Source organism: Thermobia domestica, chromosome 11, assembly GCF_964235325.1.
Source record: "Thermobia domestica chromosome 11, izTheDome1.hap1.1, whole genome shotgun sequence".
NCBI classification, from domain to species: Eukaryota; Metazoa; Arthropoda; class Insecta; order Zygentoma; family Lepismatidae; genus Thermobia; species Thermobia domestica.
In genome coordinates this window covers 84598067-84613253 of record NC_137464.1, presented here as the reverse complement: position 1 = coordinate 84613253, position 15187 = coordinate 84598067, and positions in this window count along the sequence as shown.

Below are 15187 nucleotides of genomic sequence, written 5' to 3'. Positions count from 1 at the left end.
TGTTATACTGCTTAAAACAACGTACTTGTGTTAAGTGTTTATAATGATTGTTGCTTTCGTTTGCTTCTGTAACATTACAACAATAGTTTTTGGTTGTTTCAATTACAACAAGTCGCAGTTCCATTATTTTAAGCAGTGCTGCCAACTTAAATAAATTGCTAAATATTATTCTAAATATAGTGCAAATAACATAGCTAAACTGCAAAATATTTTAAAATTACTCGTAATTTGTTTTATGATGCAAAGATGTTTACAAACGACGACGATTTTCATGGTCTTTATAATGTTAATGTTAATGTCAAAGATTTGGTTCCAGCAATACATGCAGATGCAAATTGTAACTGAAATTAAACAAAACTAATAACTTCTCAGTAACACTAGTTGTTCCCCTTAGCCTTAGCCTGATATACACAAAACCGTGCTTAATTAAAGGTTCTAATTAAACCCTAGTTAATTTTACTTGTTTCAGTTTGACCACCGACCACCTCAAACTTGATCCATACCATATAGCTATATGCAATTATTCAAGGACTTATGGTACGGGCTTAGTAATATACATCGTGTTGATTTTTGGTTGCTTTTAGTTTAACGTCCCACGGATATGTTAAGGCGGCTAAAGGAGATGCGGAGCTACTGATTATAGTGGAATTTGAACCACTTATGTCGTTCAACTATAGCCCCACCGGAAATCGAATTCGGGAGCACGTGAACCGAAGTCAAGCGTGCAAACCGCTAGACCAAATGGAAGTCCTCACATTGTGTTGATTTAAATCATTGAATCAGATTCGAAGATCAAAAAGTAGTGTGTGTGTACTCCAAAAGTGGCGGATTTGAACTATTTGTAGCCCAAATATATAGAAATGAATTCTTTGGCAACTAATGACTGATATTAATGAAATAATTTTAACATGGGCTGGAAAATGTGCTGGACATATTGCAAGAAATTATGATTGATGGACAAAAACAATTCTAGACTAGATACCATGGGATAAAAGGTGCCTAGGAAATGTCCTTATACAAGAAGGTTTGACGAAATCAATAATAACTGGCGAGTAACCTGAACAAGAATTGCTCAAGATAGATAGTACAGAAACAGAATGGAGAAGACTTGGAAAGACCTTGATTGATAATGGTTGATTATGATTTTATTATATCTGGACCTCAGAGGTAAAATAAACAAAGTCATAATTTCGTAATTTTACAGGAGAAGCGAAAAACCGGTTCCTTAAGTAAGACCTATAGTACTGTTTTTCAAACTATACTAAGTAGTTACAAAGTAATAGGATGCTTTTAGACTTACATTATTACACCAGTAGAAAGAACATAGTCTATTAAAAAAGTATTCTTAACTCAATTTTGATCAAAAAGTAACAGCATAGTCTACCTCTAAAGTTCATATTATATATAAATATATACTGTATATATAGGGCCGGATTTAGGGGGGTGCACCGGAGCACATACACCCCCTTCACTGTATACACTATCTAAAATGAGACCCCAGCAGTGAAAAAGCAACATTGTCTGAAACTTTCTGCTGTCATGTGTCCGTTTGAGGCTTAAAAGAAAGTTTACTTTTGCAAAAGCAATAGTTTAACCCGCGTCAGGTACCATGGGGTCAAAATTGACCCCAGTGTCCTTCACGTTCTTCACAGTGCTGTAACTTTTAATACATTCGAAATTGCTTCTAGCCTTTTTTTTTTTTTTTTTTTTTTTTTTTTTTTTTTTTTTTAGTATTTTCACTTTGGTTTCAGACAGGAATTATGCTTACTACAGACTTGTGCTCGGGTTTACCTAATGAAGGATATTTGTTAGTATAAGTGTTTGGGGTCAAAATTGACCCCATGGTACCTGACGCGGGTTAAGTACATTTTCTGAAGGTTGAAGGAAAGGATTCACTGAACAAATATTCCTCATTCACACCACAAATGCCTAAAGGCATTTAAAAACTTAAAAATTTAAATCAAATGTAGTAGTAGTTATTGGTGCACTTCCTTCAAGAAATCTTGGATTCGGCCATATATATACACAACTTTTAGTAGGTAAGTTAGGGTAAAAATGGATCCAAAATTTAACGAAAGTTGTACAGCAAAAAAATATTTTTAACTCTTCAATCCTTCGTGTTGCAGAAAAAATACGAAAATTAATACAAAAGAAAACTAGAAAGTCAAGAATCACTTGTTTTAGTAAGAGAGAGAAAATAGATACAGATAGCTCGAATTACCTATTTAAATAAATACTTATATAATATGTATGTCCATATTTCGCAAGTAATTTTTAAACAATGTAAAATTTCAACGTAATGAACACACCATTAGTTTTCTCGAATAAAGATCATATGCACTGCTGAGAGCTCAGGAATAAGCTTAATCTACGTTACGACACTCGATATATGCTTATGTAATATATTACAACCTTATGAACATTATAAGAAACAGAGTGTACTTAAAGTGAGACGCGAACTGTACGAAACATCGGACTTTGAATCTAACTTGTTTGGTGATCCAACCCGAGACCTCAGATAGCAAAGATCAGTGTCGTAGCTCCCACCACATGGTTAAGGAATGTTCTGTTTTAATGTGTCAATTAAACACTGAGATGTGAAACGGTTATAAAGCATTCGATCAATTTGAAACAAAATATATTGTAGTAATAACTTACCCTATTTGTTAAGATAATGGCCGTCATATTGTGGTTTAAAATGACAGTCAAAGCAGAATGTTGTAGTGCCCTTTCTTCCGCCGTTCTGGTACGGCGCAGACAATCCCACAATATGTATTGCTTATTGTACGATCACCTAGAAATATCGCCCAGTTAACATTAGAGCATCGGACTTCCGAGAGCTGGTTCGTTGCCAACATAGGACAGGCTAACAAGGAAAGGAAACAGAAAACTAGAATTGAATAAAGTATACACGACTCCAAAAGTGCATTACCACCTGCAATTCTCCTTTTCCTCCAATAGCAGGCAACCCCAAAACCTCGGCGGTTGGGTTCGTTGCAAATTCGAAAGGCGTTGGACTAAAACTCAATTTTGTCAAAAATATATCAGTGTGGCAAACTGCAAATAAGAGAATAAAACAAATTTTTAAGAATAACAATTTTATTATTGTGACTTAGTTGGATGACATCAAAAGCTACAAAATGACTTACTTAAGCAGTTCAAACAAGATGAATGATAAGAAACAGATATAAGAAGAAAGCATTTCTCTCTTTCCCTCCTCCCCACCCAAAAACAGAAACTTATAAAAAGAAAAAGTTATATAATATAAAGGTTTCATATAAAAACATAACAGCACAAAAACAAATAGCTAAACGAAACGAAAAAGAGACAAATACAGAATAGAGGACACCAGTGGCGTAGCAGACTTGCGGCCCTCCCATGCAAGATAAAGAAATGGGACCCTAGTTGTAAACCACATTGTTATAAAATAATAATAATAATAATAATAATAATAATAATAATAATAATAATAATAATAATAATAATATTAAAAAGTCATTTCCTTTTCAAAATCTCTGACTCTGCATAAGAGCATGAATACATATAGCGATCATGTGTGCACGTTTTGTCAATGAGCGGTCCCAAAGGCTAAAACGAGAGGAAATCTCCAAGGGAGAGAAATAAAAAACTTTCTTATGGTAAATTCTAGTTCAAAGTTCGAAGCACTTGCTTTTGCACGTGACTTTTTGTTACTTTTTTCAGGGAACAGAAAAGTTGTGGCGCCTAAGAAATTATACCATATAATATTCCAAATTTGCAACTGGATGTATTTATATTGTAATTTGTGGTAATAAAGATATTATGATAAGAAAACAATATTGTAAAAAGTAAGTTTAATTTCTTCATCCATCGCAAGTCTTAGGGGTCCCTTATACCTCGCCGCCCTCCGAATATCGATATCAAAAATTTAGAATGATATATTCATGTCCATATATTCGCGATATCGAATGTTAATATATGATAATAAAGTTATCGACGATAGCGATGTATCAACATAGCACAGGCCCAGATCCGAGAAGTGATGCTTGAAATATACTGGAATCAACAATCAAATTCTAAATAAGTTCTCCATTTCCGTATTCAATGTTGAGGGGGAAGGGTGTGAACCTAAATAGAAATTTTAAGAAAAACAAATGTTGAGATAAAAGTAGGTTTTCCGCCTCCCGTTGAATACAAAAATTAACAGAAAACTATTACTGTAATTTACCTTTTACTTCTGTTTCTGATTGTTATCACAAATCAGCAACAGTACACATACTTTACATAATATAACAATACACTTTATAACTTTTCACAACCAAGCAAGCCGGAAGATGAATTTCCTGTGATATTAAAGTGGAATGTTCTACAAAATAGTCATAATTCATTGGCCATATTTCTATCAGTACTTTGGTACGGACTAAGAGCTACAAGACTAACAGAACAAGAAATTAGAGATTTAATTCCTTTTTTCTCTCAGACTAAAAAACTTCTGTATGTTCCTGAGATTTTCATTTTCTTAATGTAAGTCCCCTATTCTGGGCTAATTCTGGCTACCGGTTTCGAGGTAATCGGTAAACGAAAGAGTAAAGATTGTCGACTCTCAACTCTCGATAGTTTGTGAGAAGATATTTCACAGTTCATGTTGTTATTTCTTCGTTACAAAAACACTTCTAGTTTACTCTATTCATGGTAAATTACTGAACTTATAAACATTTACAATTATTGAAAAATGAATAATTTTTTAAACATAAAAAGTCGTTACAGTTCAGTAGAATTGAGTAGTAGATGGAAGTGAAAGAAAATATTGTATATTTGTTGAGATGTGCAAACTGAATGTGAATAATAAGTGTTTCCCATTCTCTTGTCCAGAGGCGGATCTACGATGGACTTCTGGGGGCTCGGTGGTTCATAATACTCCTACTTAGAGTTACTTTTAAGAGCTCCAATCTCTGGAATGTTTTTTTTATATACAAAATAAGAATGATTCCCTTTCTGGGGGCAATCACCATGATCACCCCGTGGAACCGCCCCTGATCATGTGTAGCAGATTTGAAGACGTTTAGTCCGTGTATGCCTCTGACGATGCTGATTAGGGATGGCCACAACTGGATAATTTTTTATTCTGATATTGCATAGAAACTTATCCGGATTTGCAATATCCGGTTGACGGATAAGAAAACGGATGACGGATAACAGATAATATCCGGATAACGGATGACGGACAATATGCGGCTGTTGTATAAGATCCGGATGACGAATAAAGGATAATATCCGGATAACGTATACGGTTTTAAAAAGACATAATAGGAGTCATAAGACATAATGGTGGACTTATCAGTCTTTACTGCTCATGGAGTTATTAAAAGACGATCATCGGCTGGTGTTCTTTACCATTGAAAGATATTGCTAATTAAAATGTTTCCTAGTAACTTCCAATTTTTTGTTCTTGTTGTGAGGTGCGGTGGCTCAATGGTAGACCGCTTACTCTGGTGCGTGGGGTCTTTATTGTTTCGACTCCGGCCAAGTAAGTTTGTGGTGGACAAGATCGTATCCGTAGGTTCTCTCAGGGTACTGCCGCTTCTTGCCACTTGCATTCCATCAATTCTTCTCTTATCGTTGGCTTGCTTTAATCATTGGGCGCGGTGGCTCAGTGGTAGAGCGCTTCCTCTCGTGAGTGGGGTCCCTAATTTTTCGAACCGCAGCCAAGTAAGTTGTGATAGGACAGGATCGTATACGTGGGTTTTCTCAGGGTATTCCCACTTCTTCCCGCTTTTCATTCCACCAATCCCTCTATTATCACTGACTTACTTTAATCATTAGGCATGGTGGCTCAGTGGTAGATTGCATCGTCTTGTGCGTGAGGTCCTTATTTTTTCGAACCCAAGCCGAGTAACTTGTGTGGTGGACAGGATCTTATCAGTGGGTTTTCTCAGGGTACTCCCGCTTGTTCCCACATTTCATTCCACCAATTCTTCTATTATCATTGACTTGTTTTAATCATTGGGCGCGGTGGCTCAGTGGTAAAGCGCTTCCTCTGGTGGAACAAGTAAGTATGTAGTGGACAAGATCGTATCCGTGGCTTTACTTAGGATACTCCGGCTTCTTCCTACTTTTCGTTCCACCAATTCCTCTATTATCATTGACTTAGTGTAATCATTGGGTGCGGTGGCTCAGTGGTACAGCGCTTCCTCTGGTGGGCCAAGTAAGTTTCTGGTTTACAATATAGTGTTCGTGGGTTATGTCAAGGTACTCTCGCTTACTCCCACATTTCATTCCACCAATTCATCTATTTTCATTGACTTTCTTTAGTCATTGGACGCGGTTGATTATTGGTAGAGTGCTTCGTCTGGTGTGCCAAGTAAATTTGTAATGGACAAGGTCGTATTCGAGAGTTTCGTCAGGGTACTCCCATTCTTTCCACTTTTCATTCCACCAATTCCTCTATTATCATCGACCTACCTTAATCATTTGGCGCAATGGCTCAGTGGTAGAGTGCTTCCTTTGGTGGGCCAAGTACGTTTGTGGTGGACAAGATCGTATCCGTTGGTTTTGTCAGAGTACTCCTTCTTCCTCGCACATTTCATTCCACCAACTCTTCTATTATCATTGACTCTCTGTCTAATCATTGGGCGCAGTGGCTCACTAGTAGAGCGTTTCTTCTGGTGGGCCAAGTAAGTTTCTGATGTACAAGATCGTATCCGTGGGTTTTGTCAGGGTACTCCCGCTTCCTCCGACATTTCATTCCACCAATTCTTCTAATATTATTGACGATTCAATCATTGGGCCTAGTGGCTCAGTGCTAGAGCGCTTCCTTTGGTGGACTAATTAAGATTGTGGTGGACAAGATTGTATCCGTGGGTTTACATACGGTACTCCCGTTTCTTCCCACTTTTCATTGCACAAATTCCTCTATTATCATTGACTTGGTTTAATCATTGGGCAGGTTGGCTCAGTGCTAGAGCGCTTCTTCTGGTGGGCCAAGTAAAGTTTGTGTTTTACAAGATCGTATCCGTGGGTTTTGTCAAGGTACTCTCGCTTCCTCCCACATTTCATTCCACCAATTTATTTATTATCATTGACTTACTTTAATCATTGGACGCGGTGGCTCAGTGGCAGAGCGCTTCGTCTGGTGTGCCAAGTAAGGTTCTAATGGACAAGATCGTATCTGTGGGTTTTGTCAGGGTACTCTCGATTTTTCCCACTTTTTACTCCACCAATTCCTCTGTTATCATTGACCTACTTTAATCAGTTGTTTTGGACAAGATCGTATCCGTGGGTTTTTTCAGGGTACTTTCGCTTCATCCCACATCTCATGCTACCAATTCCTCAATTATCATTGACTTACTTTAATCATTGGGTGCGGTGGCTCGGTGCTAGAGCGCGTCCTCTGGTGGACCAAGTACGTTTTTGGTGGACAAGATCGTATCCGTGGTTTTTTTCAAGGTACTCCCGCTTCTTTCCAATTTTCATTCCACCAATTCCTCTCTTATCATTTACTTGCTTTAATCATTGGGAGCGGTGGCTCGGTGGTAGAACGCTTCCTGTGGTGGTGGTGGACAAGATCGTATCCGTGGGTTTTCTCAGGGTACTCTCGCTTCTTCCCATTTTTCATTCCACCAATTTCTATATTATCATTGACGCTGTAATCATTGGGCGCGGTAACTCAGTGGTAGAGCCCTTTCTCTGGAGCATGGGGACCTTATTGTTTCGATTCCCGCCTTAGTAAGTTTGTTGTGGACAAGGTCGTATCCGTTAGTTTCTCAGGGTACTCCCGCTTTCTCTCACACTTCATTCAACCAATTCTTCTATCATTATTTACTTGCTTTAATGATTGGAGAGGTCTTGGTCCCTTGAGCATTGCGGTGATGTCAGAAATGAGATACGGATCCAATCATTTGGGTTGTGATGTAAACCTTTGCTGTGGTGCAATCTCAGTATTTTATTACGCGAGATAAAACCATCCATACAGCTATAAACGTTGTTCTATCTTGCGCAGCCAGGTATTGAGATTGAGCCAATTCGGAAATTCATTTCTGGCGCTTCGAGGCCAGGAATCAATTTCGTTCATTACGCTGTCCTCAAACGACTAGGATCTTTCCAATGTTACCATCCGTGTCCAACAACCTCATGTTTAAAAGGGGAATAGAAATGACCCGCGTCTAAAACTTCGGGACACAGTTTCTTGAAGTTCAAGACTAGGGATCGATTTCTGACATCACAATTGTGCTCAACGAATCAAAATCTTTCAAATGCCGCCAACGCCGTCCGACAACTTCATGTTTAATAGGTGAATAGAAGGGACCCGAGCCCATAGCGCCAGGACCCCATTCCTTGAGCTTTGTGGCCTGGGCCTGATTTCTGACATTACTACTGCACTGAAGGGCCCCGGCCCTTTCCAACGCTACCACTCGCGTCCACCAACTCCATGTGTAACATGGTCTCCTAACGTAGGAGAATTGACTCCATTCTTTCTTATAATTATTCTCCAAGTGGATTTGTATACAAGGTAGTTTTGTCAAGTTTAGCAGCAGGTCTAAAATAATCCTCTTGAGAGCGGCTCTTATTTGTTAAAGAATACATAACGATCGCTTTTGGCTGTTGCAATGGTCTGTCCAAGCGCCCTGGTAAAAAAAAATCAGCGTAGCATAACAACAAAAAGGTGTTTGTTATATGTTATATGTTAAAAATAAAAGCACAGAAAGAAAAGTCGTAGCTTGGTAACATGAGTGTCGGGAGACGCCAAAGTCTACTTCGGCGCGGGCAACGAAATTTCTAGCTACGGCTCTAGCTCCAACACTTATCGGTCTTTCAGAGTCTCATCCCTTACCTACAACAACGTAGTTTGATTAACCTTTTATACCAAAACGTTTGGAATGAACCTGCGAGTGTGACTTATTGATAGCTATGCAATATATTGACAGAATGTCAGTCTTCAGTCTAGCAACGAAATGCCCTTAAACAAAATATCACGTGGCTCTCTACATTTGTCTGTGCCTTGTAAATCGTAACATTGTGTTTAAAGGCAAACAGAAACAAGGTCAGTTGTTTAGTACTTTGTAGAACAACTTGATAAGACGTTTGTGTCTTTTACACAAATACTATTTGCCAGATTGTTGTTTGAAGCCTTCTTGCATTATACACTATAAAACAACATATCCAGATTCAGAGAAGCCCACAACAATGTTAAAGAAAGGTGAAAAATATCTTTATTATTCAGATGCTTTATTATTATTATTATTATTATTATTATTATTATTATTATTATTATTATTTACCAGGGTTAGTAGAACAGCTTCTCTTTGTTGATAAAAATCGTAATTTGGCATTTATTAAAAGTAATATGACTGGGTCTAGAGACAGAAGAAAGGGAATCTTATTGCCAGATATAAAACTGAAAACTTAGTTCAACAGTGACTACGTATAAAATAAACAAACGTATTGACTGCGCCTTTTTAAAAGAAAAATTAGTATAATTAGTAAAAAATGCATTCATTGAAATACTCTGGGGTACCAAAGGATCACGTGCTAGCCACTAGACCAGCAGGGTGCACACCAACTCGCCCACATAGTTGCCTTAATGATTTCTGACATTAGCACTGCCCCTGAGTGCAGTAGTAATGTCAGATATCACTCCCAGGCCACGAAGCTCAAGGAATGGGGTCCTGGCGTTATGGCCTCGGATCCCTTCTATTAAACATGAAGTTGTTGGACGGCGTTGGCGGCATTTGAAAGATTTTGATCCGTTGAGCACAATTGTGATGTCAGACATCGATCCCTAGCCTTGAACCTCAAGAAACTGGGTCCTGAAGTGTTAGACGCGGGTCATTTCTATTCCCCTTTTAAACATTGGGTTGTTGGACGCGGATGGTAATACTGGAGAGATCCTACTCGTTTGAGGACAGCGTAATGAACGAAATTGATTCCTGGCCTCAAAGCGCCAGAAATAAGGTTCTGAATTAGCTCAATCTCAATACCTGGTTGCGCAAGATAGAACAACATTAATAGCTGTATGGATGGTTTTATCTCGCGTAATAAAATAATGAGATTGAACCAAAGCAAAGGTTTACATCACAACCCAAATGATTGGAACCGTATCTCATTTCTGACATCTACGCAATGCTCAAGGGACGAAGACCTCTACAATCATTAAAGAAAGTAAATGATGGTAGAAGAATTGGTTGAATGAAATGTGGGAAGAAGCGGAAGTACTCTGAGAAAACCCACGGACACGACCTTGTCCACCACAAACTTACTAAGCCGGGAATCGAAACAATAAGGATCCCATGCTCCAGAGAAAGGGCTCCACCAAAGCGATAAACGCCCAAAGATTAAAGAGCCAATTATAATAGAAAAACTGGTGGAATAGAAAGTGAGAAGAAGCGGGAGTACCCTGAGAAAACCCACGGATACGATCTTCTCCACCACAAAATTACTTGACCCACCAGAGGAAGCACTCTACCACTGAGCCACCGTTCCCAATGATTGAATCAAGTAAATGATAAAACAGGATTTGTTGGAGTGAAAAGTGGGAAGAAGCTGGAGCACCCTGAGAGAACCCACGGATACGATCTTGTCCACCACAATCTTACTTGGCCCAGCACACGAAGCGTTCTACCACTGAGCCACCGCGCCCAATGATTAAACTAATTCAATTATAATAGAGACGTTTTTTAAATCAAAAGCGGAAACAAGCAGGAATACCCTGAGAAAACACACGGATACGATTTTGTCCACCACAAACTTACTTGGCCCACCAGTGGAAGTCCTCTACCACTGAGCCACAGCGCCCAATGATTAAACCAATTAAATAATAATAGAAGAATTGGTGGAATGAAATGTGGGAGGAAGCGGAAGTACCCTGACAAAACCAACGGTACCATCTTGTCCACTAAAAACTTAATTAACCCACCAGAGAAAGCGCTCTACCACTGAGCCACTGCGCCCAATGTTTGAACCAAGTCAATGATAATAGAAGAATTGGTGGAATGAGATGTGGGAGGAAGAGGGAGTATTCTGACGAAACCTATGGATACGATCTTGTCAACCACAAACTTACTAGCCCGCAGTACGAAACAGTAAGGACCCAAAGCACCAGATAAAGCGTTCTACGACTGAGCCACCGTGCCCAATGATTGAAGCAAGTCAACAATAATAGAAGAATTGTTGGAGTGAAATGTGGGAGGAAGCGGAATTACCCTGACAAAACCCACGGTACGATCTTGTCCACTACAAACTTAATTGGCCCGCCAAAAAGCGCTCTACCACTGAGCCACAGCGGCCAATGATTAAACCAATTCAATAATAATAGAAGTGGTGGAATGAAATGTGGGAGGAAGCGGGAGTATCCGGACAAAACCCACACATGCGATCTTATCTACCTGAAACTTACTTGGCCCACAAGAGCAATCGCTCAACCACTGAGCCACTGCGCCCAATGATTGAACCAAGTCAATGATAGAGGAATTGTTGGAATGGAATGTGGGAGTAAGCGGAAGTACCCTGACAAAACCCATGGTACGATCTTGTCCACTACACACTTAATTGGCCCACCAGAGCAAGCGCTCAACCACTGAGCCACCGCGCCCAATGATTGAAGCAAGTCAATAATAATAGAAGAATTGTTGGGGTGAAATGTGCGAGGAACTGGGAGTACCCTGTCAAAACCCACGGATGCGATCTTGTCCTCCACAAACGTACTTGGCCCACCAGACGAAGCGCTCTACCACTGAGCTACCACGTCCAATGATTAAGGTAAGTCTATGATAATACAAGAATTGGTGGAATGAAATGTGGGAGGAAGCAAGAGTACCCTGATAAAACCCACGGATACAATCTTGTAAACCAGAAACTTACTTGGCCCACCAGAGGAAGCACTCTACCACTGAGCCATCGCGCCCAATGATTAAACCAAGTCAATGATAATAGAGGAATTAGTGGAATGAAAAGTGGGAAGAATCAGGAGTACCCTGACAAAAACAACAGATACGATTTTGTCCACCACAAACTTACTTCGCCCACCAGCGGAAGCACTCTACCACTGAGCCACTGCGCCCAATGATTGAACCAAGTCAATGATAATAGAGGAATTGTTGGAATGGAATGTGGGAGTAAGCGGAAGTACCCTGACAAAACCCACGGTACGATCTTGTCCACTACAAACTTAATTGGCCCACCAGAGCAAACGCTCTACCCCTGAGCCACCGCGTCCAATGATTAAAGTAAGTCGATGATAATAGAAGAATTGTTGGATTGAAATGTGGGAGGAAGCGAGAGTACACTGACAAAACCCATGGATACAATGTTGTAAACCAGAAACTTACTTGGCCCATCAGAGGAAGCACTCTACCACTGAGCCACAGCCCCCAATGATTAAACCAAGTCAATGATAATAGAGGAATTGGTGGAATGAAAAGGAGAAGAAGCGGCAGAACCCTGAGAAAACCCACGGGATACGATCTTTTCCACCACAAACATACTTGGCCGGAGATCGAAACAATTAGGACCACTCGCGCCAGAGGAAGCGCTCTGCCACTGAACCATCGCGCCCAATTATTACAGCAAGTCAACGATAATAGAAGAATTGATGGAATGAAAAGTGGCATGAAGCGGGAGTACCCTGAGAGAACATACAGATACGATCTTGTCCACCGCAAACTTACTTGCCGTGGATCGAAACTATAAGGACCCCACGCACCAGAGTAAGCGGTCTACCATTGAGCCACCGCGCTTCACAACAAGAACAAGAAAATTGGAACTTACTAGGAAACATTTTAAGAAGCAATATCTTTCAATGGTAAAGAACACTGCCCGATGATCGTATTTTAATAACTCCATGAGCAGAAAAGACTGATACGTCCCTCTCCTATTATGTCTTTTTAAAACCATATACGTTATCCGGGTATTATCCTTTATTCGTCATCCGGATGTAATCAGTTATCCGAATGTTGTATTATCCAGATATTATCCGTTATCTTAATTTTATAAATTATCCGGATATTATCCGACATCCAGATATTATCCCTATTCGTCATCCGGATATCATCCTTTATCCGGATCTTATCCGTCATCCGTTATCCGGATATTATCCGTCAGCCGGATATTATCTGTTATCCGTCATCCGTTTTCTTATCCGTCAACCGGATATTGCAAATCCGGATAAGTTTCTATGGAATATCAGAATAAAAAGTTATCCAGATGTGGCCATCCCTAATCAGCATCGTCAGAGGCATACACAAACTAAATGTCTTCAAATCTGCTACACAAGAGCAGGGGCGGATCCACGGGGTGATCATGGTGATTGCCCCCCAGAAAGGGAATCATTCTTATTTTATATATAAAAAACCCATTCCAGAGTTTACAGCTCTTAAAAGTAACTCTAAGTAGGAGTATTATGAACCACCGAGCCCCCAGAGTCCATCGCAGATCCGCCTCTGGACAAGAGAATGGAAAACACTTATTCACATTCAGTTTGCACATCTCAACAAATATACAATATTTTCTTTCACTTCCATCTACTACTCAATTCTACTGAATTGTAACGACTTTTTATGTTTAAAAAAATTATTCATTTTTCAATAATTGTAAATGTTTATAAGTTCAGTAATTTACCATGAATAGAGTAAACTAGAAGTGTTTTTGTAACGAAGAAATAACAACATGAACTGTGAAATATCTTCTCACAAACTGTCGAGAGTTGAGAGTCGACAATCTTTACTCTTTCGTTTACCGATTACCTCGAAACCGCGGTAGCCAGAATTAGCCCAGAATAGGGGACTTACATTAAGAAAATGAACATCTCAGGAACATGCAGAACTCTTTTAGTCTGAGAGAAAAAAGGAATTAAATCTCTAATTTCTAGTTCTGTTAGTCTTGTAACTCTTAGTCCGTACCAAAGTACTGATAGAAATATGGCCAATGAATTATGGCTATTTTGTAGAACATTCCACTTTAATATCACAGGAAATTCATCTTCCGGCTTGCTTGGTTGTGAAAAGTTATAGAGTGTATTTTTATATTATGTAAAGTATGTGTACTGTCGCTGATTTGTGATAACAATCAGAAACAGAAGTAAAAGGTAAATTACAGTAATAGTTTTCTGTTAATTTTTGTATTCAACGGGAGGCGGAAAACCTACTTTTATCTCAACATTTGTTTTTCCTAAAATTTCTATTTAGGTTCACACCCTTCCCCCTCAACATTGAATACGGAAATGGAGAACTTATTTAGAATCTGATTGTTGATTCCAGTATATTTCAAGCATCACTTCTCGGATCTGGGCCTGTGCTATGTTGATACATCGCTATCGTCGATATCTTTATTATCATATATCAACATTCGATATCGCGAATATATGGACATGAATATATCATTCTAAATTTTCGATATCGATATTCGGGGGTGGCGAGGTATAAGGGACCCCTATGACTTGCGATGGATGAAGAAATTAAACTTACTTTTTACAATATTGTTTTCTTATCATAATATCTTTATTACCACAAATTGCAATATAAATACATCCAGTTGCAAATTTGGAATATTATATGGTATAATTTCTTAGGCGCCACAACTTTTCTGTTCCCTGAAAAAAGTAACAAAAAGTCACGTGCAAAAGCAAGTGCTTCGAACTTTGAACTAGAATTTACCATAAGAAAGTTTTTTTTATTTCCCTCTCTTGGAGATTTCCACTCGTTTTAGCCTTTGGGGCCGCTCATTGACAAAACGTGCACACATGATCGCTATATGTATTCATGCTCTTATGCAGAGTCAGAGATTTTGAAAAGGAAATGACCTTTTAATAATAATACAGTGAAACCTCTCTAAAGTGGACAGCCGTGGGGAATCAAAAATTGTCAGCTATAGAGAGGTGTCCGCCTTAGAGAGGTTTCAATATTTTCTTACGTAAATTAAGAAACAAGGTAATATGCAATTAAAAAAAAATATATTTTTGCATGAATCACGTATTTATGAACATTACCAAAATGTTATTGTACCTGCATTATCTTGTGCCATCCAATTCGAGGCAAAAAATGGGAATAAGATGTTATAAGTCTCTGTACTTTACACTTATCGCTACTTACTACGTTTTCGTTGTGTTGCTTTAGTTTGTGAGTTAATTGCAGTCCAGCAATGACTTTTTTAAAAAGACAATATGCGTACCCGGGGTCAAAAATACCAAACTTGTCTTCTATTTGGTTAGAGATTCCAG